Below are 24,658 nucleotides of genomic sequence, written 5' to 3'. Positions count from 1 at the left end.
ACAGGAGATGCTTCCATGAGAAGCAGCAGCACAGGGAGCTCCTTGGGAGCCGTGATTTGGTGCAGCCAAAGGCACATCCTTGTCCTCAGTCATTTGTAGGCTGAACTGCACCTCAGTGCAACTTCTCCTCAGCAGACTTGTACAAGTGAATTTACTGACACCAAAATAAAGTGCCTCCCAAGGCAACATATTAACTAAGTCAGATTCCACAGTATATTTAGTGCCAAGAAAGCCACTGCCAGGCTTGAGTGCTCCACAGATAAATGACTCTCCTTACACTATTCCTGATTCAGTAGCAGTATCATTTGCTAAGAGTTTAATTCTTCATTATACAGGCAGGCAGTGACAAATTACCCCAGGGTCTCGTCTCCAAAGTACTCTCTTTGCAACCTGTGAACTCAAAACCTTGCGGCTGGAAAAACACGATTTTCTCTGCAAGAGTTACTAGAGAAGTGTAAATATGCCCCTCCCAACAACAAAGGTTTGATATTTTCACGCCAGATATATAGAGATTAATGGGACTGCAGAAAGAACAGTCTGCTTGACTGGATTCTTAAGAGCTATCAGACAGTTATTTAACGCATGAATTTCATTTTGTACCAAAAAAATCAGTCATTTAGAACTGAAATAAGTGCTTACCTACACATATCAACCTCAGGTTTTCAACTCCTATGCAGCAAGACCTCAGTGATCAAAAGACAGGAGGAGAAAGGAGGTTCCACATGGCTTTCATGTGATCATCCCTACTAGTGATCACACACAGGGAATGCTAACTACAGCACTTCACTAAATATAGGGGAAAGACACCAAGAAATACTCCAGCTCTCTCAAGAGAGATCCACTGGGCACTCAGACACTCAGGCTGTGGACAATGGGTTCTGGCTCTGAAACTGAGCCCGGCCAGCACACACAGACCAACACTTTATACATTCAGGGTGTGCCAGAGAAGATTTTGATAAAACATTTCTTCATTCACTGTCACTAAACAAGACTTCGGCAGCTTTTCCCAGTCATTTATGCCTCCCCAAAGCCATGAATAGGGAAGAACAAAAAGAGGTTCTATCTCTTACAGCCTGAAGAGAATGGATTTGACATATTCAAAATCTACCAACTTGGACATAGTGGACAAAGCCTTACATCAAGTAAAATCTCTGCCTGCACAAGAGTCATGTAAAGTAAAGGCATTAATGCTGTGCTGCAGTTACATATCTGCACAGACAGTAACTATTTTAGGTGGAATTTAGCATACAGGAGAGCTGTCTGAGAACCACACACACACTCAGCTCTGCACTGAGGAAAATGAAATATGTAATGGATTTTTTTACTATACCTCGGCCCTGTGCTGCCTCTCCTTTGTTTCTCAGAGACCTTTCCAGCTACCCATTCTCCAATCCTTCTTTGTTCTGACTTGTAGCAGTATTGCATCAATAAACAAAGACAACAAAGCAAAGAGTTTTTATACTGGTCAACTAATACTTGAATCCCAGGAGAATAATGGTGGGATAAGTTGAAATAACAGTATGTAAGGGCTATAATTGCCCTATTGTGTACCTTGGTCTTTATCTTTCCTCTCAAACCTCTTCAGTGCATCTCCCTCCTTTCTTTATCTTTAATGTGTGTTTTGAGGAGTGCACTAACTGCAGAACATCTTACACACATCAGTTAAATAAGAAAATAATGGTTATTCCCTCAAAAAAGGGTTACAATATAGAAAATAAGCCTGGAAATCCTAACTGAATCTTTTCCTTCAGATTTCTGTATGTCCACTTTGTCAGATGGAATGAATTGCTGCTCTGATTTCTGATCCCCAGGCAGATGCAAAGGAGAGCTCCCCCATGCTCAGGGCCTCTGGTCTACCCAAGAAGAAAACAGGAAGCAGCCTGGGTGTGACCTCGCTCACTGAGGTCAGTGCTATTGTTGCACTCCTGCACATTTTGGAAGTGTTTTAAAGTGATATGTCTCCATTATAGCTTTGGTACAAAAACAGGAAATAATCAACCAACGCCTCTCGAGAGGAAGGGTATGAGCAGAACTCACTTAAACACCCATTCCTCCAAGAGACACCATCCCAAATTTTAAGGGACCAATGAATGTGTGTGCTCAAAAACTGCATGGACAGCTGGAATGGGGAGGTCACAAGAGAGACTCCAGCAAACTGCAGAGGAGTGGGATTCCAGCGTCGCCTCTTGGTGTGCTCCCATGCCCTGAGCAGTCACACCAGGAACACAACCCCACCCACCTGCCGGGTGGCACCAGCAGTTTCAAGACAACAACACTGCTCCTCCCTCCCTTCCCCAAAACACCTCGGACCTACTCATCCTAAAGAGCAGAAATATGTGCCATTTTATACACATGTACACACTCACCCAGGGATTTTAACAGGACTTTGAAATAAAGCCTGCCACATCAAAACACTTCTATATACCACAAGAACTACTGGGAGTTAAGAACAGAATTTAAATCTCTGCATTTGCCTTCAGACTGAGCCCTGTGAACATCACCCTGGAGTTGTTTTTCAGCCAGAGGGGAGCGGAGGGAGCAGCAGCTCCAACACATCCCGTGGTGCTGCTGCATCTCAAAGCCCTCACTTGGCTCAGAGAGCGAACCCGCACAGGCTGGGCTGGAACCGGGTCATCTTCAGGGTCCCCTTCCAACCCACCCCACTCTGTGGTTCCACGGGACCAGCCCCAGCACGGCCCGGGTTGGCTTTGGTGACTGGTTTGATGATGGTTTCCATGGAGGACAAACAGACCCACAAACACTGACCTTGCTGACAGCAGTCGCAAAACAGACAAAGGAAATCAGTTTAGAAATTGAAGTGAAGTGATTCTTAAGTTTACTAGTAAAAAACATCACTCACTTGAGACTGTTACCCTTCATTTGGCTGACAGCTCATGAGACTGGTTTCTTAAGCTCAGAGATATGAGAGTTTATTTCTAAGACCCAGCTGAAGTCTAAGCCAAGTACATTCAGAAAACACATACAGAAAGGCCTTATACTTCTTAACCTACACATACTAGATTCTAGGAAAAAAGCCTCAAGAAATTCAGTGTTAAGCATAAAGCTGAGAAAAGCACAGGAAGGAAGGAATTTTTTAGTCATGAATATTTCACAGTCCAACAGTGATTTTTCCAAAATTAACATTCTTGCATCTTATATTCATTATGTTCGTTTCCAGGTCAAAATGTTTTGGTACATAAGCACAGATTTATTTTTATCACACTCCCTGCAAACAGAACTACATGTGAAATTCAAATGATCTTGTCTTTAGTGACTATAATAATGATTCTGCAGTAAAAACTTGGTTCACTGACCTCAGGACACTCAGTCACTGAACAAATTATTACTGGTTTTGCAATTCAAAACATGTAAGAAATGGCAAGAAAGATCTTAATGAAGCAGAACGATATAACCCTAAGTAAGAAGACAGAGATGGTTCCGGTCCAATTTCTTCCTTGGGGACAGACAGGTGGACACACATATGGAGTGAGCTGAGGGCTTTTGTCTCTTCAAATACCCAGCCATACCCAGAAGCCATGTTAACATTTTAGTAGGAAAAGTGTACTGCAGAGTGACAATTCAAAGTCATTCTGAAAGACTCTAATTTACATTTAAATCCACCTCTAAGCAAGTTTGACTTTGGATTTTTTTAAGGGGCTAATGCACTGGTATTTACTGAAGTGGCATCATGTAGGGCCAAGCAGTGCTATGCATATAAAATCTGGTCTGGCACCTACAGGCACAAAAGATTACTGAAGCAGCCTCCTGTTATCTGAGAGTGAGCAGACTGCACAGCATGCATAAAAAGCAGCAAGTGCACAGCAAATTTTAGGTTTAAAGTCAGCGAAGATACACTTTAAGAGAAACTATAGTGTCTACAGGAAAAGTGCCTTCATTCATCTCAGATGACTGTGTTCACTTGCCTGCGATAATTTCTGGCTGACAGTTTTTGAAAGCGGAGCATTCTCACTCTCCTGAGCAGCAGAAAGCTCAGCAGTACCAGTTACACACACACACACAAAATATCCTTTCAAATGTACCACCAGCTCGGGAGAAGCCATGCATTTGCTGGATCCATGGTCCCCAGCCCCTTCCCTCCTCCCCAGGCAGCAGCACAGGCACTGCCCTGGTACCGCAGGCACAGCCAGGCATTATGTGCTGCTCATCCCCACGCAGCTGAACACAGCTTACAGCTGCACCCTTTCACAGCACAACAAGGCAGCATCAACATTGGAGCTTTTCTTAATACCAGTTATCCAAAGGTCAGATAAAACTACTGCCCTCAGGTCTCATTTTAATTTTGCTTTTGGTTCACAATACATTTCTGGTCAATTACTTGTGATTTGAAGCCATGAAAATTGAGTTCTTGTCAAGACTAGAGTTCAGGCTACCTTAGCAGGCTTTTCTAAAAAAAAAAAAAAAAAAAAAAAAATTTTGAGATTCACATTTATATGAGATGCATATATGTCAAAAACATCTACCAAAAACCTCACACTACAGAATGATCAGAAATCCAATGCATGTTAGTAAAAACCCTATGTACTGTTTTTTCACCCCTATTACTGTAAATATAGGATTAAGAGCACATGGGCTGTGTTGCCACTTCTGGTACCACTTGTGATGAGACTGATGTATCTAATCTATACTCCTTGGAATTGCTTTTGATGTTTCTCAAGCAGTAATGTCTGTTTTTAAACAGTCACTTGTTAAAGAAGATACAACATCCAACACTGAAGAAAGAAGTTATGTTAAGGAAATCAGCAGTGCTGTGTTCCTAATTATCTCCACACTTGCAGGGTTCTTAAAACAAAGGCTGGCTTTGTAGAAGTAATTTTTAACTAGTTCAAAGTCAGAAATTATCTATCTGCCTGGAAAGAAAATGGTCCTAGATTAAGTTTCCAACAGAAGAGGATAAAAGAGAAACAAACTGTTGCTGCAAAGTACAATATTGAACCCACCTGTAGTAGTCTTCCACAAAGTATAACTTTATTTTTTATATGAAAACTTTTTTACAAATACATGATGCTCACTAGGTTATAAATAGCAGAATTCCCCTCTAGAGACAAAACCTAAGGTTATAGACAGGAGTAATCAGTCAGGCACCATGGCCAGGAGAGAGCCCACGCCTCCACAACCTGCTTTGCTCAAGGTCTTTCCAATACACTGGAACTTCTGTTGCTGTAAATGCTCCCTCCACATCTCAGTCATGGTCAACCAGGCCAGATCAGCTAAATCCATCTGTTCTAGCCCTCACCACAGAGCAGACAGTGCTCTTGGAACTCTTTTGCGTTCAATGTTTGAGATATGCATTCCACCACTTGAGCTTTTCTCAGCAAGTGACTGACAGATCGGTAAAAGTGGCTAAAGACTCTTGAGCTCCTGCTGCCAGAAGCTCCAGGCCAGGCACAGAGATGCCTGACTCCATGAAAAGGCAGAAACAGGCTCAGCTCCGAAACTCTGCAGCAATTCAACTGTTTGCTAAGGCTGTTGGCCTTTCTGCTACAGTTATCAAAGCTCTACATTCAGGGCCATGAGGTTTCTGTAGAGATTGAGAACAGAGAATTCCTTGAGCTCCTGAAGCAGCACCACCAGGAAAAGTCAACTTTCTTCACTCCATCCCTTTTCAAAGTGCATGTTTGGCTTTTGATGCCCATCTATCTGCATTTTTAAGAACGGTCTAACAGATAAGCAGGAAGAAAAAAGGCCTTACTCACTTCCCATCTCCAGCTACTGACCTTCCAAATTAGCTGCTTTTTCCTAAAGTGTGGGCAACTGCAGTGAAGCATTCACATCATCAAATACTCATTTCCAGGACATTTCCTCTGCACTAGTTTTATTTTTATTTTGCTGTATAAAAATAAATAAATAATCCAGCTCCCTCTTTTGGGATGCTCCCAAGACAAAAGAAGAGTTTCCCCTTTTCTGGTGCCTATTTTAGAAATTAAGATTGTGTTGGTAGCACCAAAGCCACAGTTTTACTTCCAGGCCAATCTCATTCTCCATGCTTTCAATGAATTCTGTGTTTAGACACCTTGTATTAAAACTACTTGAAAAAACAATGAAGAAGTTTCTTGTCCAACAAGTGTCAGTCAGTGAGGCTGAAAACAGGCATTCACTGTCCTAGAAAAAGCTGTAACACTTCCCTGTGGACCACTGCTCTTCTCCCTGAGACTGTCAGGAGCACCCAACCCCCTGCTATGTCCTTCCTCCCATTCAATGGAAGGAAAATGGAACTAATGTCATGATTAATTTCTTGAAATTCTAGGGCATCTGGACTTAACACTGTCATGGAAACTTTGCTGTGCTGCTTTTTTAACTCTGCTTTATCGTGCCCAATGTTGATACTACAACAAAACTTAATTTTCCCATCAGCACTGTGCACAAGCAAAGGGAAGGGCTCCAATCTGCCTCCTCAACAGCAACACAAGATAAACACATGGTCCTAAACCTAATTAATACTTTTTTGGGGGTAGAGAAAGCTTTTGTAGAATTTAACTACCTAAGACCTAGTGTACTCCAATTTACTAATTTTTAGTACCGTGGCATTACATTGTACTGTCAAAATCTTTAAGGCAAATCAACACTGATCAAAATCACTAGGTACACATTAAATTTAGGGTGTGAAATCAGATTTTGACAAGCATAACATCCATACATAGAATATGAATACTTTTTTCAGCTCAGTAACAACTAAGCTCAACTTAAATCAAGAACTGAAAGAAGAAAAATGTCTTCCTTTTCCAAGCTAGGAAAAAAAAAAGTTTTATATAAACAATCACCTAAAGCAACCAATTATGACACAAAGGGTCACCAGAAAATACTCAAATATATCTTTTAAACAGATCAATTTTAAATATAATATGCCAACAGTAGATCACAAAACAGCATCTTCAATTTTAATGCAAGACTTCAAATGCATACAAATACCACATAAATTTAATTTCAATATATAATCACAAAATTACGCAAGTGTAATTTATGTTAGATGTAATTACTACATATATATATACATATATATATGTATCTATGAGGAAAAACACATATTAAAAAAATAATCCAACAAGAATTAAATCATCAGGTTAGCCTGAAACTGCTTGGATGCTCTGTGCTGGACTAGATGCTGACCACCTGAATTAATGTCTGCATGATGAAAACAAACCAGGCAGGTCCAAGAGTTCCCACTGCTGATTGCAATGAGGTGATTTGTTCTTGTAAAGCTGCCAAGACAGTCACTGAAAGCAGCTCCAAGACCAATCTCATTTAAGAAGCACATTCAATCCTGGGATTGATTTTATGATTTCATTTTTTTCTCCTCCCTACCCCATTTGAAAATTAAAACCTTATAAAATAATTTCAATGTTAACATTACTCAGCTCTTTTAGTGTTTCAAAACACTGGGATTCACAATGACTCAAACATTTGGCTTAAACTGAAAATCCATATGATTAATATTTGTCTGAGATCTAACGTAAGAAGGAGGGGGAAAATAGCTCCTGCAAATTGTCAAATCTGGTTTGCCCCAAAGAACTAATTTTATGTAATAGGTGGCACTTGAGAGTGATTTTTGCTCTACAATACAATCAGGCACTTCCATCTTTCCCCTTCTTTCCAGTTTAAGCCCTTTTGGAAGGCAAGAGATGGCAAGAGTTACAGTAACTGAATCAAAATCTGGCTTAGTGCTTGTCAGCATTTCACAAACTTTTAGAAGCCCTTAAAGGAAACGAAACCATCTTCAGTGAACTGCAGAAGTATTTGCCAGCCAATGTCCATCTGCAGCTGTGTTAATTGTGGCTTTCACAAACCCTGAGCCCAGCTCTGGCAGGGATCTGTCTGCACACCCAGGGCACTGGTGGCATCCGAGCTGACATCCACTCAGAGCATCCACCAGTTCCCCTCCTGCTCTTCTGTTTCTGTTGTTCAAACACTGAAGACACGACCCCACGGCTGAGCAGTGCCATCCTTTTAATTAAAGCTGCAGCTCAGTGCAGCCCTGGCACCTGATATCCAGAAATCTCCATGAAGCCCTCTGCACCAGGATCAAGAGAACAGCACACACTCTGTGTTTTTAGGAGCATTTGCTGTAGCTCTGTTTCAGATCTTTCATATAAATTCTGTTACAAAACTCTGGGTTGCAAAACACAGAAGTTTCATACAAGAACAAAACAATAACAACTAAATTTAATTACACACTTCCGAAGATGAAGTAAGTGACAGGTTTGCATCCAACTAGAAAAGAGAAAAATTTTGGTGGAATTTAGAAAATGTTTTCTTGATTAGCAATACTATGAGTACTTTCTAAACTGCCGGCTCCAGGCACTTGGGAGCTGCATTAATCTGAGCATTGATATTTCCAAACATTGTTATGTACAAAACACAATCCTGCATTATCACTGTCCCAAAGTATTTACCTTCTAGGAGCATGCACTGCACGTCAAGCTCAGAGATTCTGAATTTCTTACTAGTTTGATAAGACATTTCAAAGTCACTTCTGAGATATAAAAAAATATAAATGACTGCCTTCAGCAACACAACAGTCATAAAGTAAAGACTGTCAGAAAAGAAGAGTAACTGAAGAAGATCACTTCTCTAGATACTGTGGGGATTTTTTTATTTGTATTTCTTATTCACCTTCAAAATCTTATATACATAATTTTTGTGCCATTTTAAAAATTCCATAATGGTCCAGGAGAGAACTACACAGTTCTGTATTCAAAACTATTTTTGCAAGGTTTTCTAGTGAGGCTTTTGATGCCTGTATTTTTCTTTAGAATCTTGAAAATTAAAATACTTGGAAAAATTAAACACAAGATGCATTAGTCCTCAACTAAGCAACACGGAAATACAGTTGAAACTTCCATTATGTAACACACGTAATTTGCAGCCAACAAATTTTTAAGATTTAAATGACCTGAGCAGTTAACCAAGACCAACTTTCCAAGCACTCAGGAAAGGGCTAAAGTAGAGATAGAGCAGCAGCTATTTGCTGTAGCACTTTAATACTACAGAAGAGAAAAAAAGACACATCTGTAACCTGAAACTCACTTTTTTCATGATTACAGGTGAAAGGTATATACTATATGCTATGAAGCCTTCGTTCTCAGCCTGTTAAATCTGTATAACCCATCTACATTGTCCACCGTGAAAACTGCTCGTTTTAGAGAAATAGTAATTCAAAATATAGTTTGCCAGAGCAGACACACAGCGAGACATATCCATACACTTACAATCTCCCTCATTTCCCTAGCCCCCTCCTTCCAAGATAACATCAGTCTGTTCTTTGGAAGCACAAATTAACTTCACCACAGCTATCGTGCTTAAAAATCACAAACAAACACTGCAAAAACCCACTGAAGATTCCCATCCCATTAAGAGACTTTCAGGACTGTGTGTGCTTGTCATGTGGTTTGTTTCATCTTAATTTGTTGATATAGTTATTATTCCTTTAGCACAGCTTCAGACTTCCCCCAGCTCTAACCAGCAACTGCATCTCCTGCAGCTGACACTTCACTGCCAGGTTAGTGACCGTCTTTGACATCACTTCCCATATTTCTAACACAAGTCAGGAAGCAGCTTCAGGTTTTCCTCTGAACACTCCCATGACTTTGCAGACTCATGTCCCTGCTATTCCTACAGAACAGTTTTCATCTCTCCCCGTGCTTTCACAGCGGGTTTTACAGGCTGGTACCTGTCTCCTCTCTCTGCACCATTTTGCCATTCCTTCCCCTTCCTTCTCCAGGACTCTCCACCCAGCCGAGGAGCATCTACTCCTCTGTTGCTTCAGAATCTGATTATACCTAATTAAATTAAGCACTTTTTTCCTCAGCTCATACTTAGCTTTGAGACTTACCCTGCTTCTATTTGAGAACTGAAAACCATCCTGGAAAATCATGTACTTTCCAAACTACAATAACCAGCCTAATAAAAGACAACATTCTCAACTGTATAATTAACAGGAGGGAATGGATCAGAGGCTTATTTTGCATTAGTTCAGATAATATTACAGCATAAAGTAGTCTACCACATCTATAGCTGGCAGCAATTTGGATGCTTTTCACAATTTCCAAAAGAAATCAAACTAAAAATTAAAGAAGATGATAGCCTCAGCAACAAGTGCAAAATTTAAAAAGCAGATTCAAAATAAATCTGGATGGGGAAACGAGCAACACCTACGAAGTATGACATGAAAAGCACCTAATGACTTTGCACTTTTCCTAAAGATGGGGAACACTTTCCAATTCACCTTTGCCACAGCAGTCACGCAAGGCATGCAAGTCACAGCCCCTCGCCACAAAGCCGATTTACAGAATGCCGAGTTGGGCTGCTCTGTCCAGGTACAGACCCGAGAGCGGAGCTTCCCGAGCCGTTCCCGAAGCCCGGGAGCCGCCGGTCGCCGCCCGCAGCACACACGGGACCAGCGGCGGTCCAGCCGATGCTGCCGGGCTGGCGGATCGCTCCGCACGCCCCGTGCCCCGACCCGCAGCCGGCACTGCCCGGCCGGGCTGTCCGCGACCCGCAGCAGCTCCTCCCCGCTGTGTGTCACCCCGCACCCCGAGGTGTCACCGCGCCGAGCCGGACCCGGCGGCACCGGGGGTCGCCGGCCCTGCGCCGCCCGCTGCTCACCTCCCAGCCCGGGGTACCGAGCCGCTCCCTCCCTTCCGCACCCGTCCCCGGCACCGCCTCGGGGACCCCCGCGGCCCCTCCCTTCCCCGCGGGCCCGGGCGGGACGGCACCGGGTGATGCCGCCCGCCCGTCCCGCCGCTCCCCGACCCCTCTCCCGGGGCTCGCCCTGCCGGGGCTTCACCTGCGGGGGTCTCACGGCGCTGGGGCCGCTGCCGGCGGCGCCGCCCTCCCGCCCCCCGGCGCTGCGGTGGTGCCGCCCATGCCCCCCCCGGCGCCGCGGATGGGGCCGCCCAGGGGCGGGGCGGGCGCGGCGCTCCCGGGCGGCCCCGCGGGGGCAGCGCCGGACGCGGCACCGGGACCTCCCCGGGACCTCCCCGGGACCGGCGAGCCCCAGCCCGCCCCGCCGGGGCCGAGCCCGTCCCCGGGCTCCGCGGCCCGAGCGGGAAGCGTACTGGAGCCTCCCGCCCGCCCGCAGCCCCGTGGGAGCAGCCGGCGCTGCCGCCGCGCCGGGAAACGCGGCCGCGGCCCCACGCGGCCCCGCCCGGCCGAGGCTCCCCGGCGCGGCGAGCGGAGCCGCGGGGGAAACCGGGCACCGCCCTGGGGCGGCCGCGCGGAGCCGCGGGGCACGGGCAGAGCCCTCCGGGGGGCAGAGCCCGGCCGCGGGGACATCCCCCGGGCGGAGGTACCTGCGGTGTCCGGGCGGCCGCGGAGCGCGGTGTCACCGAGCCGCCGCCATGGCGCTGCTGGGGCGGGAGCGGCTCCGCCCCGCCCGCATGGACCGGACAACGTGACGGGCCGTTGCCATGGCAGCGCCGCGTGACGTCAGAGCGCGCGCGGCGCCACGCCCCCTGCGGGCGGCGCTTCTGTCGCCGCGCGTGTGGCGGCGCGAGGGAGCGCGCGCGGGGCGGGGACCGTGAGGGGGACACCGTGAGGGACCGTGAGGGGCACGCCGTGAGGGACCGGACACGGGGGAGGGACCGTGAGGGGGACGCCGTGAGGGACCGTGAGGGGGACGCCGTGAGGGGGACGCCGTGAGGGACCCGACACGGGGCAGGGGGACACGGGGGCCTGGGGAATATGGACAGCGGGAATGGGGGCTCTGTGGGTGACAGGCCTGAGTGGTGGTGGGACCCCAGGGCATGGGGACCCAAAGGATGGGGTCACTAGGGAGTGGAGAGCTGATGTGGGGACCCAGAGGCTGCACCTGAGTGGGGAATGGGGCTTGGGGGACATCAGTGACAGGGCGGTGGGGGTCCAGGGAACAAAACAAGGGTGGTGGGGACCTGTGGAGAGAGGGGGTGGGTGACACGCCTATCCCTCGCAGCCCCACAAATCACCAGATATATGGGGGTCTTGAGGGAAGGCAGGTCAGGTGTTGGGCAAAGATTCCCAAAAGAGGCTTCCATTCCCCTGATGTGGTTAAGCTGTTTATTCCGTGAGATGAAGGGGGGAAGAGAGAGAAGCAGGAAGGGACAGAGCCTTTTCCAGGGAGGGGCCTGGCGGCTCAGCCTGCAGAAAAGGAGGCTCAGGGGGGACCTTACTGCTCTCCACAAGGTCTGACAGGAGGGTGCAGCTGGCTGGGTCAGGCTCTGCTCCCAGGGAACCAGCCACAGGACAAGAGGACACAGCCTCAAGCTATGGGATGTTTAGCTTGGACATTCCTTCCATTAGAAGGAATTTCTTCAAAGAAAGGGATTGAAGGTGGTGGTGGGGTCACTGTCCCTGGAGGTGTTTAAGAAAAGTCTGGTCATGGCACTCAGTGCCGTGGTCTGGTTGACACGGTGGTGTTCAGTCAGAGGCTGAAGTTAATATCTCAGAGGTCTTTTCCAGCCTAAGTGATTGTGTGATCAATTAAAGCCCTATGTCCCACTCAGCACGCAGCAGGGAGTGGTGTTTCTCTTTGGTTAGCAACGAGGACTGCCTCCACTGAACTTGGCAGGTCAGTAACGTGGGGAAGTAAAAGTGTAGTGTTGAATGGGCACTCAGATCCTGTGTGTCCCTCACAAAGCTGCAATCCCACATCCCAGAATGGGGCAGCCCTCCTCACACCAACCAGCATGTGGGAGACAGACAGACCTCAGGGGCTGGCTGCCAGGGGTCTGTCAGTCGTGTTGCACCTGTCTGACCATTCCATGGCTGATGCTCCTGCTGCATCAAATTGCCAAACTACAACCACAGCCAGCCAGAGGCCTGGAAAGGTGTGGGATGGCTGCTCTGGGGATGCTCTGGCCACAGCTCTGAGTCTCCTGCTCCACTGACCCTGATGGGACACGTGTGCAGAAGTCACAGCCCTAAGGCAGCCCTGCTCAGCCCTCCAGCACCAGCCATGGCACACTTGCACCTTCCATCTTCTCAGCACGGCTCTGCCACACCCTCAGTAACGCAAACTGTCAAAGTTTTGCAAAATATTTTCCATGAGTACCAAAAGCTCTGTGAGTAAAGCAATCTTTGAGCTGTTGGTGTGTCACTGATACATGGCTCAGTACTAATGACAGCACGTGCTGGAACATACAGTACATACTGCAATGAAACAGCTCGTTGCTTACCCTAAATCAGCCTTACAAAACATGCACATTCCCTAAGTGACTCAAGCCTGTGATTTTAATAGCTCTGTCCTGGTTGCAAAGTCTGTGTTGTGCTTCCCTGTGCTGCAATACATCTGTCTTCCATTTATCCAAAGGACAGATGCCATTCAGCACTGTGTTTACTTTGCATTTAATGAGTGATCACACAGCAAAAATCAACAAGGGACATGTTTGATTTTGTTGGACCATATTTGAGGAAAATACACTTGTCTCAGAGTCACTGTATCACCATGTAAGTAACTTAAAATTTTATAGAGGGGAGAAACTGATGCAAGGATAGTTCTCCCTTAAAAAATGCTTGTTCCCTTACATTCTTCCTAATACAATCTTCAGAACCCTGAGGGGTGATTACTGACAAGATACCATCCCAAAATGAGCACACCATTTCTTGTCTTCTGTTTTCAAACAATTCTGGAAAATAACAGCAAGGAGAGCCCTAGAGAAGTTCAGATGGTATTTGGGTACTTACATATTATTCAATTATCAGGTTTCGTCCTTCCAGTGCTAACTAAACATTTAAAATTACATAATCTATTCTTATGACTCATTTGGGAGACAGGGAAGATTCTTCAGTTGCAGGCAGTGAAAATGAAGCGCACAGGACAGGGTTCTCCACTGATGTGGCTGTGGTGGTCCAAAGCAAACAGGAATATCCCCTCTTGGACCAACCAGTACAAATAACAGCAATTGCCCCTTCTTATAAAACTCATCTCACCCACTGGGTAGTCACTTTAGTCATTTATTAGATGAAGTTACAAATTCCTAATGAAATAGGAATCCTCAATTCTCCTGCTGGCAGTGTTTTACCACCAGCTTTTATCCAGTTCAGCTTCTGATCACTGGTTTCATATGCCAAACCCCACTCTGCAAAATCAGAGCTGCCCCTAATGGAGCCATTCTTATGCCAGTTCTGCAATATGCTTTGTATTATTTTAAAATTTATATAAGGCATCAATTTGTTCTGCAGTGAAAGAGAAATCTTGGGACACAGTGCCAGATTAGTTTTTAAAATCAATATCCAGATCAGTTTCTCTAACATGTTCCTTTTGAATTATGAGCTACTACAGCCAACACAGCAACTTTGGTTTCTGATAGATTAAATGCTACTGGAGGCCTGTGGTGCTTGGATTCCTGCCCGGTGGGTCTGAAACACCTCGGAAGGGACGGCAGAGGAAGGGAACCTGTTTGGAGATTGTGCTGATTCAGCTGTTACTGAAAACCTCAGCCAGGACAGCTCCAGCAGAGCCCCAAACACCCTTTGGATGGAAATTTGTGAAACAATGGGTTAGATCAGTGAGTGGGTATGAAAAAACAATGAGATGTGTTCTAACAAATTTCCCAGTCTTGGCAGGGCTGAGGCTGAAAGGCACAAAGATGGACAGGGACGTGTATCATCTAAATTACTAAAAATTCCACCAGAGTCTCTGCATGTCTTTTCTTGGTTCCAGGAAGATGTAGGGTTCACTGTCAGCCTGGTACTTTGCCTGTACCAGAAAGCCCCATTTCATTAGCCCATTATCTAATTGCTTCCCAAAACACTTCAGGATACACGTGAAGGTGTCATGTTTGCTCAGGAGACAAGTCAAAGGAAAAAAAACCCAACCCATAGCTGAGAAACACAGGGAATCCCCTGCACTGGTGTGACTGAATCATACAGCCCCTTTGACTGACTTCAGGAAAACAAAAGAAAAAATGAATTGCTCATTCAGACGTCAGAATTAATTTATCAAAGGGGCAGTCCACTTCCATGACACCTCTACAGTGGCAAGGCTGATTTCCTTTCAGGGCTGGTTGTGTCGCTGCTCTCCCCACAGCTGCACCACTGCTTTTGCTTTATCCTCTTTCTTTGTTTAATGTCTGACAGCTCTTCTGCCACTGCAGTCGGCAGCTCTTCAGGTAAAGTGTGCTAATCTACATCTCTTCTCCCTCACTTTGCACCTTTCTTTCCAGATCTAGGAGCTAAAATTGCACTTAACCCCTTATTAATAAGTGAGCAATCTCACTCAATTTTATTCAAACCTTATGGAGAGCATGAGACTTAAAAGTTCACTTAATTTACTGATTTAATTACTCTGTTAAGCAGGATTACACATATTATCTTTATATTCTATATACATGATGGAAAACATATCCTCCTTCAGATATCCCTTCCTCAGTTCATTCCTAAATATGACAGCAAAGGTTTTCCTGCTTTATCTTCCATCTCCTGGTTTTACTCTCACTGGAGTCCAACATCCACTCCTTCCTTCCAGACCCCTCTGCTTTCTCAGGGCACAGCTGGCATGGGACAGATCCTCTTCTCTCCCACTGCTCTTCTGTCACCCCACAGCTGATGCAGAGTGGCCTTTCCCAGCACCAGGGAGGGGTGATCTCTGCACACCAGGTGATGCTCCACATGAAAAGCATCATGAAGTTCAGTTCACGTTGTTTCCATGTCTCTAGAATTCCTGGAAGGAATGTGTGAGGCGCCTGCACTGGCTGCTCACCACCAGCTCTGCTCCACGGATCACTGATTAATGGGGCAGGTGAGGAGGAACGTCCTTGCTGTGTTTTATGAGTGTCCCTGTGCTACCAAGAAACAGAGAACCTCAATTTCTAGGGCTGCCAATCCAGCAGTTCTTTTTATATCCTCATGCTAATTTTCTAATATTTGATTCAAACTAAAAATCAAGAAAAAATAATATAAGCACAAACCAAAATAATGGCAGTAGATGTCAGTGTATTTACTTTTTGAGGTCCAGTAAAATAATTTATCAAGTTACACAGCTGGATTATTGTGCAGCTGCAGGTGACTCATCCTTTTAGGAGAACTGAACAATCACTGAACACTATTTAAATAGAAGAAAAAGGGAGTGGATAGATGCTTTACGTGCAGCCTGTATATATGCATGTATTTCTGAATAGATTAGTATTTCTTTCAGATAAAATGATGAGGGATTCTTGTGGAATCACCGAAAGTGCTCATTGTAAAAGAAAATCAAAGGGGTTGAAAAAGCTATTTGATCTGTAGTGCTCCCATCTAAGATCAGTTTTGCAGGGTATTTCAGTGCTGGAATTTGCAGGGCATTTCACTGATATAATTTGCAGGGTATTCCACTGATATAATCTGCAGGGTATTTCAGAGCTGGAATTTGCAGGGTATTTCACTGATATAATTTGCAGGGTATTTTACTGATATAATTTGCAGGGTTTTTCACTGATGTAATTTGCAGGGTATTTCACTGATATAATTTGCAGGGTATCTCACTGATATAATTTGCAGGGTTTTTCACTGCTGTCTGAGATGACTCGGTGAGGCAAAGGCAGAGAGAGCTCTTCTCAATCACGGTGCTTCTGCAGTTCTCCGCTGCTGCAGCCCAGCCCACTGGCAAGGATGGCAGGTAAGGGCTGAGAAAACTCCACAATATGTTTCAGAAATCCTCTGATTCCTTCTGGAGGGGGAGAGGAGTAAGCAAGCAGAGGAAGGGGAATCTTATTTAAAACCTACACAGAGAAATGTAAGAGTCTGCCTGCAAGTGCCAGACTCAGGGGAAGAAGCCTCACATCAGCTGTAATTCTGGCAGCACCTTTGCTTGCCCTGGCCAGGGAAAAGGCTCCTTTCTACCATGGGTGTGGAATTGAAATAGACACTTCCATAAAGTGCTGTCTGCTCAAATGTCACGATGTTGGCTTTCTGCCCCATTTTCAGCTGCAGAGAACAGCAGATGGGAGGGGCAGAAACAACGAAGATCCCTTTTTAACTCTCAGTTTGAAAAATCTCCCAATCCTTTTCAGCCAAGTAGGTCTTCTCCCACCTATCCCGAGCATGGCATCTTCTACATCCTGCTTTGGAAACTACACTTTATTTACTATATACCAAACCTAATCCTAACCCCTCCAGAATTTTACAGTGTGTGCAGTAGGGAGCAAACAAGGACTAATGTGCTGCCCAGAGAACAGTAAGTGATCACTTTTTGGCATTTTTCAGTTACTTCCTCAACAAATGAAGAGTATAATGTACATTAAGGTTGTGTGCCAGGTATAAAGTGTAATGAGTGCAGACAAAAGAGAAAATTAGTAGTCATGAAAGGAGCTTAACAAAGCATTCAGTAAAAGACATGGGTAGTAAAAGTGTGGAATTAGGAAGAAAGTAGTATTAAAGAAGTGTTATTTTGTTCAGTCTGTTCAGAAATTGTTTAGCCTTTTGATGGAACAAGACAGGAAGCCAACTGAATAAGCATGATCAGGAATATTCATTACCTTTAGAAATTCTTACAAATATAATCTACTTTCTAATCACAAGAGAGCCAAACTGCTTTTCACATTTTTAATGAAAGATTCTTGCATTCCGCTGCTACTCAGTCTTAGGAAATCACAGGTGTAATATTTTTCAGTATGTGTATCCACATAGTGCCACCCACAAGCACATTCACATCCGAAGCCCTGCAGCACATAACCTCAACACTGTCCCCTTGAGCACAGTTCATGGCAGCTTCCTGCAGGCTGCAGAGCACCAGGCTCCCAGGTGCCACACTGGCAAATGCTTCGGTGAAGATCAGTAAAATCAACCAAGAATTTCACTCTGTGAGTCGCAGTTGCATTACAGTAAAGTTCACAAGTTCACTTTTGGGATCTAAGCTAACCCTTGGGTACAGTGCAGCAAGAAATATTCACTGCAGCCGGGGGTTGCATTCAGAATAATTACAGATGTATTTCCTCTTCCCCTGGACTTTGAGGCTGAGCTCACACCAAGCTGTCAGCAGTGGTGCTCAAGCTTGTCATTTTGAAGTTTTGCCATTTAATTTACAAAACCTTTGGTAGCCAAAGAGTTTCATGTTCATGAATCAGGAAATTGGATTGGAGAGGCTGGGATTCCAGGTCAGCAGGGAGACAGGGACCATTTTTAGGCAGCTTTTCAGCACAATGCTGCTGCTGGCTCTTTACCCCATCAGCATCCACAGTGCTGCTCTGCCCCAGCCTCTCCTGAGGGAAAAGGGATGCAGTTGTGAATTTATGATGCTGGAAATAGCACTGTGGAGGAACAAGGCAGAGGGATGACACTGTCTCTGGTGCTACCTGCAACCCTTTTATAGGGCTGTAAGTAATATAAAGTTATGTATGTAACAACTGTGCCCTTAACAAACCGCTGTGCCCTGCTGGTGAACACTTTATCCAAATTAAACCAGGGAGGGAGGGAATAGAGAGAACATTAAAGTTTAAGGAGAGAGCAGTTCATACTCTCTGCAGTGCCAGTGCAGATCTGTACTGTAGCTGTGTCTCAGTTTTTTGTATTTGCTACTTGCATATCACACCTGTTAAATGGGCTGAAGTATCCAGAACATTTGGGATTTTTTGCAGGTTGAAGGCTAAGATGTCTGTGGTGGTTTGGGTGTGTGCATCAATGATGGTGACTCAACATTTAGAACTAATTCAGAAAAGAGAATGAAGAACAGAGGCTTACTGGGTTTAACTGATAGACATTTTTAGGAGCACATGGAATAAAATACCTGGTTTTACATGTGTTTTCCTTCAGTAAATAGCATAAGTAGTTCCACAGTTCTTTTTTGTCAAAGATTTTGAACTGTTCTTCAACTATGAATCTCTTTCTCTGGGAAAGTAAGGCACAGAGTGATGTAAACAGCTTGCCAAGCAACCAGTGGCAGAGCCAAAATCAGAATTCAGATTGCTTGCCCACCTGTTTCCTTCTATCCTTGCTGCTGAGCAAGTTACCCAACACGTGAGGTTTCAGATGGAAGAACAAGCGAGCAAACAAAGGAGTGAAATTAAATATAAGCAGAGTGAAAATGACCAGTGTGAGAAACTAAATAAGCAAACTGCAAAAAAGAAATAGTAAAAAATTATGAAATAAAATTAGAGATTACAATAAAGAAATAATTTCCATTTTAACGCATGACAGCTCATAGTGTGCTAATGATTTTCCTCATACACAGAGGGCTTTGGTCCAAAACTCTGAATGAAACCATTCATGCTCTTGTGTGTATTTTTTTACCAGAAGATATCCGTGCTCCTAACCCAAGATGCTCCTGATTTCTGTTCTGTAGCCAGCCTGTTTTCACTGTGTGTCATCCCAGTGCTGGGGAAGGCATCAGCCTGGCAGCTCCACAGGCTGGAGTTCCCCCTCTGAGCACAGGGAAGGATGCGAGGCAGGAGACAGCTGCTCCCCCAGAGCCTCTGCCCTGCCCTGTCCCAAACAGCATCTCTCACGCTGCCATGTGAGAGAGTCACTTGGGGACAAGGGCAGTGCTGGCTTTTGTGATGCTCCTCCTGCTGGAACTGGGCCGAGGCACAGCTCACATCATCCATCAGGCTGTGCTGACACGGGAACAGCTCCTGGTCACTCGTGGCCTGGGCTGGGTTGCACTGGGCAACAGGCCATGAACAAAAATCCTCTGTGAGCCATTCCCAGCTCCTCCGAGCCAGTCAAGCCCCTGTAACTCAGCAAAAGAAGAGGCACTTTTTAAAATGAGTCTCTGACAAATGACAGGGAAGCAGTCGCCCCCGCACACACCTGATTCACTCTGAACTGGCATTCCTTCAAGAGCTGGGATGGGCCAGAGCTGCTGATTCAAAGACACTTGGAATAAGAACTCAAGATTGAAAGGTTTTTGTTCCTTCCTGGCTTGGTGCTTCTTCCTTTGGCCTGCTCTGCCTGCCCATGCTGAATGTCAATCAGCAGAGCAGTAGCACCTTTGCAAAGAAGCCCCAAGTATGTTGGCAAATACATAAACAAGCAAGTGGAAAACCCCCAAGGTTTCCACTAGTCCAAAGAAGAAAAGCCTGGAGTAGAGTGGTGGAGCTGAAAGCTGGATAGGGAAAAAAAGGGTTAGGAATTGATAAAGCTGTACATCCTTGTTTAAGCTATATCAGACACAGAGGTGTCTTTTCCAGAAAACATTTCTAAATGATGCTCATAGTGCATCCATAGCTGATTCTCAGAGACATTTCCATCAAATATCCCTGGAAAAATTCCCACAAGGAAACTGCCAGAATGAATTGCTAATTGCACGTGCAGAGAATCTTACGTCAAAGTGGCTGTGATCAACCCAAAGTATTTCTCAAAAAAGGCAATTGCGTTTTTATTCAAGTCTCTGCCACTTTATAATTGACAGCTATTTGATGTTCTTGGAATGAGGAACAACTTCATTTGTTACAAATTTCTTAAATCCTGCAGTTAGGACTAGCCTAAGTGAGCAAACAGAGAAAACTGATTTGAATTCAACAAATTCAAGTCTTCCTCTTTGATGGTCTGATGAAACTGGATCATCTTGATCTTTTGTTACTACTGAATAGCTGGGAATAAGTTTCTTTTGCAACCTGTCAGTTTGACAGCTCCATTTAGAACAGGAGCTGTTTTCCTGATGATTTCCATGTGAAGCTCTAAGTGACTGAGCATTTTATCACTTCATTTTAGGAAGCAAATGTTTTGTATTTACTATGTTTAACAGAATTTTCAAGGTCAATATAGCAGGATATTCCTTACAATTGTTTAAATTATTAAAACATTTTGAATCTTAGAAATAAATACAATGGTTTTAAGATGGCTGGTTAAATTCTGCACCTCCATTGATTAGAATCCTAAATAATTCCATTCATTTAATGAAATTCATTGCAGTTTCAACCACCTGTAACAGGGAAGAAACTTTGCCTAATTTTTTTGCAATGCTAAAATAGAAAGAACAAATGAGCACTCAGTAGTGCTAATATGGATCTAACATTGTCTCCATTGCGATGCAACAAAAAGATATTTAATCTTTTAAGGCTCAGTCATGTTCAACAGTGCCTATTACACAGGCAGGGTAGGCTTCTCAGAGCAGGTATCAGAAGAGGTTTGGTTGCTCTTTGGATATCTTCAAGTTTCCTGCAAGTTCCCACTGCAACAGGGAAAAGGAAAGTTGAGCAACAGACCTTGCTCTGATCAATGGTAGCCTCATTGATCCCTCAATTATTTCTGCTAAAAGAAAGACAAATAAATATAGCAAGAGGAATTGGAGAAGCCAGGCCATGCTGGCTTGTGTGTGCACTGCAGGAATGAGTAGCAGAGGCAGAAATGGGGTAATGCCCCTGCATGATTATCTTCAGACTACCCTGATTAGTGGCAAATAGCAGAGAGCTGGAGATCTATACAGATGTCATTAGGCCGAGGGCTGTAATGTGATTTAGTGAGGTGGCTGCAGTGGTGGCTGGTCCCTTGACACAGGAACAGATGGTGTTTTAGCAGTGTTGGTGCTAAAGAGCAAGAACCCAGCAGAAAAGTGTGTCTGTGAGGAGGGAAGCACAGGGTTGGGTTACTGGCATCACTGGGTGTCAAACTGGTGACTCAAGCTGGCTTGGGGAGAGTCGGGGCCCAAGACAAAACATCCTTCAAAACCCTGCACCAGTGCAATGGGGTTTGATCTTTCCAGCATTCAAAGTAAAGGATATTTCCTTTCCCAATGTTCCCCTGCCTTTTTTTCCTTTCATTCCTGCTCACTTTGCTTCATCTTGGACTCCCACAGGCCAGGCTGTCTCAGGCTTCTGCAAGCAGCACCTGCCAGGGCAGCTCTGCTGCACAGTTTTGTTTCAGGGGCTCACCAGTCCCAGTCCCACTGCCTGGGCTCCAGCCAGCCCTGCCCATGCTCAGATTGCCTTTTCTGGGGATTTTTTTGGCAGTTGTCTTCCCATAAAAGGACAATTTTTAACTCTTCTCTCAAGGGAACTGGTGAGAAATAAACTTTCTTGGGATAATAAGAGAATGATGTTTGCAACTCCATAAAACTTTTGGGGTTATTTTTATAATCTTAATGTAACCTGGTGGTCTCTGTGATTGATATAGCAGCATCATCTACTTCAAGGCATCATACCAGGAGTGACAGAAGAAAGTCTGTAGGAAGCTGCCCCACTCCTTTTCTACCCTTCAGCCAATTAGGAATGACTGAGCCTCTCTCTGAGGATTGGCAAAGTCTGGATTTGCCCAGTGCAGCAACCTCAATGCATTCACAAGCAAATGGATTTCTGTCATCAAATGATAAAGTTTTAGGAATAACTGAATCTTAGTATATTTATATCCAAACAGCTTCCATCCATCAAAAAAACCCCAAAACTGCAAACAAAAAAACAAACCACACAACACAAAAGGACAGTGAGCACATAGGAGAAGGAGGTTAACTATTTGAAATCTTGGTTGTCAATTTCATATTGGTGATTAGGGTCTTAACAGACTAATTGAAGCTGATCTGTTTTTTACCATTTTATGCTGTCTGTCATCAATCTACAAAACACATGAATACGGTATTCTGGTTTACAACCTTGATTTAATTCTGTTTGTAAACACTGGGGAACAAATGCAGCAATGTCATGCAACAGATGAGCAAGGCCCTGAAAACAGCTCACAAAAGCTTATTCCCTCTCACCTCCATCCATCTTCTGCAGAACATAATGCAGTCACTGTTCACCTTCCCTGGTGGTCATGCTGTTCATACCAGTGGGAGGATGCTCCCTCCTGTCAGTGTGCCTTGAGAACACCCCCTGCCACAGCGTTCAGGCACTCTGTGTCCAGGCAGAGATGGATGGAATGAAAATATTCTGGGATGGGAGAGAGGGGAGGTGGTTCACAGGCTTTGGCACTTCCTTGGAGCCCCGGGAGGTGAATGGTAAAGGGTGTCACAGATACCCCTGAACTCCCTGACAAAGCAGGGAAGTGGGTGCTGAGGGACCTTCTAGCACAGCTATTCCTGTGATCGTATTTGGAAATTCACAGGGGAAGGACAGGGACTATGCACAGAAGACAGTGCTGTGCTTTCTGTTTATTCTGCACACAGAATAATACCCAGAGCTTCCTCGGAGAGCCTGCAGAGGACATGGGCTAAAAGAAAGCCTCTGAGAGGAAGTGCTGAAAAGTAAATAGGCAGCACAGGCAATGCTGCTGAGACACCGCAGAAGACAGGCACTGTATCAGAGTTTTGGTCTGTACCCTGAACGTAAGCCTGGGAGACAGAAATTGCCATATAATTCTTTCTGCGACATATAATTACATTCTTAACCTCTTTGTCTTTTTTCCTTTTTCTGATAAAGAGGAAATAATTCATTTCCAGGAATATAAGTGGCTTTAATTCACTTAGATCAAGCCTCTTTCTTTTTCTTTCTTCTTTTCTTGTTTTTTTTTCTCCTGATTCAGTGCCTGACTCAGAACCATCATTCTTACCACTTCTGTCAGACTATCCCACATTTCCCAGTGGTTTTTACTACTGCAGTTTGGAAGCACTCTTTGTTCTTACAGTCCCAGTGCCTACCAAGGCTTTTCTTTGCATGTTCTTTGACGTTTATTCCCTAGGAGCCGGATCCTTGTGTCCTTACATGTGAGCCAAATCTCCCAATGAATTTGCAAACATGCAGGATCAGCAACTTAAACAGTTTATTTGTTCTTCAGGGTTTTCTGTGTTCTCAGGAAAAAGGACGCCTATAGGCAAACACTGCATCACCAGGTTTCATCGGCACAAAAGGGAAGCTTAGAGAGGAAGGAAGGCACAGCAGTGCGGAGTTAACGATTAAAAAACAAAAACAGCCTTCTCAGGGCTTTTTTTCTGAGAGGATGGTGGTGACAGATGCAGTTACAGTTGTTTCTTGAAATACATCAAAAGACTCCTTTGCTGGGTTTGGCTCAGTGTCAGCAGTAATAGCTGATTCCAGTGTGTTGTCAGAATAATATAAATCTTTGGCTGTATTTTTGAGACACCTTTCAGCTTGGATATCTGTACTACATTTACATTTAGGAACCTGGAATTTCTAATGGCCTGGCACCTCAGGCTGACAACTGCCTGCTCCCATTTACTTCAGCTGTGGTGTTTGCATCAGAGGATTCTAGCCAGGCACATTGAAAATGTAATGTATTCAGTTTATGCCCTACATAGAACTTGAGATCAGCATCAACGACCAGATCCAATCTGCAGCATTAATTCAAACAAACTGCACTGCTGCCAACGTGATTGCTGTGGATAAGGACTCCACCTCACAAACTTAGATATTAGAGAAGCTTCAAAGTTCACTTTAATACAGGTGTCCCTCTTCTGGTGTCAGAAATTTTATAGCAAGTAGTGTTGGTGATGAGCCAAGGTTTGACATGATCTAACTATGTAATTTTGTGAAAATTTATGATGAAACAGGACCATTAATATTTTATTCTGCAGTAGAATAAAACCCTTTTTTTGCTCTCTTTCTGCTGTGCACATACAGAACAGAGGTATTGCTACAGATCAATGGATTTTCCAGCCAGAGAGATTATTCTGATCTCTCAGTCTGGCATTTTACAGCAACAGTCAAATGTATTCCCTGAGAAGATTGTGCATCAGATCCCTTAACTCGCTGATATTAATTGAGATTACACAGGTGTAGTTTGTGTGGCCAAACCCTCAGCTTACTGTGAAACATCACAATTCTTCTCCAGATATGCCAGTGACCCACACTAATGGACACATGCC

General features: G+C 44.6%; 1 protein-coding gene across 3 annotated transcripts in view; it reads right to left on the bottom strand.

Moving 5' to 3' along the window:
* The window catches only part of GNB4 (G protein subunit beta 4), a 58,624-nt gene that overhangs the window by 19,189 nt on the left and 14,777 nt on the right, over nucleotides 1–24,658 (bottom strand). The window contains exon 1 of one of the 3 annotated variants that reach the window (XM_072933566.1): nucleotides 11,307–11,454. The exons of 1 other annotated variant lie outside the window; for it this stretch is intronic. The gene's annotated coding sequence lies outside the window, so the exon portion shown is untranslated. Of the gene's footprint in view, nucleotides 1–10,801; nucleotides 10,850–11,306; nucleotides 11,455–24,658 lie in introns of those variants that run through there. One more of the 3 variants, XM_072933567.1, reaches the window with a different exon arrangement.

The sequence above is a fragment of the Taeniopygia guttata genome, chromosome 9 (assembly GCF_048771995.1).
Source record: "Taeniopygia guttata chromosome 9, bTaeGut7.mat, whole genome shotgun sequence".
Lineage (NCBI taxonomy): Eukaryota > Metazoa > Chordata > Aves > Passeriformes > Estrildidae > Taeniopygia > Taeniopygia guttata.
This window is presented reverse-complemented; position numbering and strand designations above follow the sequence as displayed.